Raw genomic sequence first — 4451 nt, forward strand, 5'->3', positions numbered from 1 at the left:
GAAGCAGGAATGTCACCATTGTGCCCTAAGAGTGAATGGATTTGGTGGTAAAGGATGAGCTTCACTGCAGTTAGGGAACCGAACAAATCTGAACTATGAACTGCGGAGTTCTCCTCCTTTTGACAAAGCATCTTGATTTGTTACTCTGTAAAACAGCGTTTCTCAAACTTTGAGGGAGCTTCAGTAAGTGTTTGCAGGGGAGGGGCTAGGGCAGCGACACGACCCCCAGAATTGCGTTGCTAAGGGGGTAATGGGGGGTGCTTTGCACTTACTTACTCGCGCAGCCCTCCGCATAGCTCCCCAAGGCTTGGAATGTTCCATAAAAGCTGGTGCAAAGCACCTTCTGCAAAATGGAAGTGCTTTGTGCCCGCTTTTACTGAAGATTCGAAGCCTCGGGGAGAGCTGCAGAGGGTTGAGCCTCTACCTTTCCCCTTCCCCCACCCGTTAAAGGGATGGGGGAAGCATTACACAAACGGGGTGGGTCACCACCCAATGGTTTGAGAACCACTGTTGTAAAGGATGGGGATATATCCAAGGCTAGGAGAGCCTCATTATTATGAGACGCTAGTTTGTGGAGCACCTCTCAGCTGCTGAGCTGTGAAGTGAGGCCTCAGCAGAAGCAGAACTGCTAAGAGGGTGACCCACATGATAAGTGGGCTCTCCTATATCCTGAAAATATTATCAAGATTTGCATATTTTCTTATTTACTCCTAATGATTCCCTAAGTGAGAAAAAAGTGCTTGTTTCTCACCATCACCTGCTTAATGACATCACTTCTGACCCACAGCAGGCACCATTCAGCCTGCTTTTCACTATTCAGCCTGCTATATGGAATGCATTTTGACACCCCTGGTCTAAACCATTCTGTTTGCTTAGATTCTTACATTTTCCTTTACTACTGTTGAGAATCTCAGCATAGTAGTGTCAATACCTCAGACTCCAGATTACTGTACCTGTAAGTGATGACAATAATCCAAATCATTCTGATAAGCTCTCTGTCATTGCAGGATTTTGAGAATCTGATTAGGGATGACTTCGCAGCACTCAAGGCAGCTTACCCAGTGCTGCCCCCCATACCTGGTGTTGTGCCAGTTTCTGCGGCTCCTACTTCCTGGGTTGGAAGAGGGGGACAGAACTAAAGAGGAAGTGTGGAAGACAGGAGAGTGGTGGGCTAGAGAGTCAGAGCTCTAGCTCACTACTCTCCTCTCCTTTACATGTCCACTTTCCATCCTCCTTTTTTTTTTCCAATCCAGGGAGTGAGAGGAGAAAAAGGAATCGTGGAGGTTTATGGGCAGATAGAAGTGGGCACTGCTAGTCAATCAGTTTCCTGTGGCAACTGTTTCAGTTGACTTCGGTTGACAGCCCTACAAGTGTGCAAACAGCATTTGTTTCATGCTGCACCAAAAATGAAAGGTTGCCGGTTTGTTTCATTGAATGCCTGTAGCCCCAAGTGAGTTCCCATGTACTTTCATTTTGTGTATTTGTTTGTTTTAGGGTTTTGTTTAAACAATTTGTAGTTTGTGCTCTGTCAGCCATGGCCACCAATGCTTGGAAGTTGCATTGTCCTGGAGCATTCTGGGGGGAAAACAGACTGACAGCGAGGGCCACCATTTTCCCCTAGAATGCCCCAAAGCTACACATCTGGACATCCCAAGAAATGTCCACCAAAATCGGCTCCAGTGCTGGATCACAAATGGTATATAATCTGAAGAAGAAAACAAAAGTGAACAAATATGAAGGGGTATAATAAAATGAATAAAATTTATTTCAAAATGAAAACAGGAGTTTGCCTTACCTGGGTAAGTCTTGTTCCTGGTGGAGGCAGGGGGCATTCCTCACCAATGGGATTGTCCCTCACTGCTACAGGAGGCAGGGCCAACGAAAAGGTGGGGGGAGCTTCACAAGCACAGGGATCCAGTCCCCAGACACTACTTGCTGAGCTGTGTCAGGATCCTCATACACACTACTGTGACTGGTTGGAAACTTGCATCACAATTGTACTCTTTTTAAAATCTGCTTTGCACATAAGTAGGTTTAATACCCCAGAAACAGAAGGGTTTGAACAAGGGAAATAGGTCATAGGAAACCCTAAATACCACCTTGCATCTATGTTTATGCAGCAGAGGGAGTGATCCCCTGAAGAGTGGTGGGCGGAATGCACCCTGCCTCCACCAGGAACAAGACTTACCCAGGTAAGGCAAACTCGTTTTCCCTGGTGGAGGCAGGGGCATTCCTCACCAATGGGATCTACCAGAGCAGTATCCCTCAGGGTAGGGGCAGTTAGACCACTCACTCACACCTTCAGTACCCTCTTGAGAACTTTCTTCCTGAAGGAAGCCTCTGCTGAGGCTGATAGATTTACCTTGTAGTGCTTAAAGAAAGTGTGAGGTGATGACCACGTGGCAGCCCTGTATATAACCTAGAGCGATGCCACGCTTTCAAATGCTGCCTAAGCAGCTGACATCTAATGGAAATAAGCCTTTAAACCACCTGGAGGTTGTAAACCAGCTGTCTTGTACACCATCAGGATGCAAACTCTAAGCCACTTAGCTAGAGTTACCAGGGACACCTTCTCGCCCATGGTAAGTTACAGATAGAGTGTCCATCTTCCTGAATGGGTGAGCGTGTTCTGTATGGAAGCTTAGGACTCTTCTGACATGTAGTGTGTGCCAAGCCTTTTCCCTTGTATGTTTAGGTTTAGGACAAAAGGATGGCAATAACTAGTTCTTGCTGTCAGTGAAAAATTGAATTAACTTTGGCTAAGAAAAATGAGTCAGTCCTAAGTACCACAGTGTGTGGAATACACATAAGTCAGGATGGATAAGGCCCCCCGTTCAGATACCCTTCTTTCCGATGTTGTAGTTACTAGAAAGGCAGTTTTATATGACAGGACTTCATGGGACTATGGCCACAGGCTCGAAGGAAGGACTCATTAAAGTTGTTAGGACCTGTTCAGATTCCAATCTGGAAGCCTATGAGGAATGTTCAATAACACTACCCCTCTGAGAAAATGTTCAGGGAGGGGGGGTCTGAAGATAGGCAGATAGACCCACCCCCTGCCCCTTGGATGCCTTGGAGAGCCGCTACTTGACAACATAGCGAACTAGTTCTAAGCTCCATGACTAAGCCATCCTGGGGAAACTCCAAGATAACAAACACATCAGGTGAGGTAGGACAGAAAACCTTCTCCCTACACCAGTCCCTAAAGGTTTTCCAGGTGGTCCTATACATGTTTCAAGCACTCAGAGGATAGTCTGGGCTTTATAACCCTATCAGAGAAGCCCAATTGGTGCAATTCCAACTTTTGAACCTCCACACTGTCAATTGGAATCTGTGTGGTTGTGAATATTGTAAAGGGCCTTGTAAGAGTAGATCTGGCCAGACTGGAATCTCCCACGGTTCCTGTCTTAATAATTGTATTATGTTTGGATATCAACCTGGCCACTTTTGTGCCACCAGAACCACTTAGGAGCCTCTGAGGTAAAGGGCTTTGATAGTGCATCCATCACTTCCACTCCCTTGTCTCTTACCCTGGAGTAGAATTTGTTAAGTTGCGAGTTTTCCACAGTAGCAAACTATTACAAGTAGCAAACTACCTACTATGGGTGTCCGAATCTGGTCCTTAGTTTCTGGATGCAACCTGCACTCTGTTTCCGAGAGGCTCCAACTGCGTAGGCAGTCTGCCTCTATGTTCTTCGTTCCTGCTAGGTGTTAAGTTGTGAGAGATAACTGTGTTCTTTTTCTTTTCTTTTTTTTGTTGACTGTCTATTCTTACTAGAACATGATAATGGCAGAAATGAGGTTTGAGATGAAAACAGAGCAAGACAGATAGATCTCAGCTCCAGGAGACTGATACTTTGAGACATCTCCTGAGAGGAATAATGACCCTGAATCACTCTGCCATTTAGTGGGTCCTCCAACCAAATATGCTGGCATCTGTGGTCAGGATTACTTGTGGCCAGTCCTGAAGGCTCACCCCTTGGACAGCTGTCCATTGTATACCCACCACTGCAAATCCCTCTTCAGGGGTGGTGGAATCAGAGTGTGGAAGTGGCATCTCCTCTCTGTCTTCTTGAGTGGGACCGGAGACACTCCTGAAGAGTTCTGGTGAGGAATTGGATCTAGTTGACCAGCTGGTGACAGAACCAACATTCATAGCAGGTGGACCAGCATCATGATATCTGCCTACTTGGCTGAGAATTTGGAGGATTGTGTCTGTGATCCTCTGTCATCTCTCTGTTGGCAAAAAAGGCATAGAAAATGTGGGTATTGAAAAATACTCCCAGGTGTTCCAGTATCTGGATGGGAATCAGTGAACTGTTTGACTGGATTATCACAAAACCATGAGTTTGCAGACAGAACACCATCTGGTGTGTGTTGAGCTCTGCTTGCTCCCTGGATGACACCTTTATTTAAAAGTCATCCAGGTGAGGGAAAAGAAACAGTCCCCT

Source organism: Tiliqua scincoides, chromosome 1 (assembly GCF_035046505.1).
Source record: "Tiliqua scincoides isolate rTilSci1 chromosome 1, rTilSci1.hap2, whole genome shotgun sequence".
NCBI classification, from domain to species: domain Eukaryota; kingdom Metazoa; phylum Chordata; class Lepidosauria; order Squamata; family Scincidae; genus Tiliqua; species Tiliqua scincoides.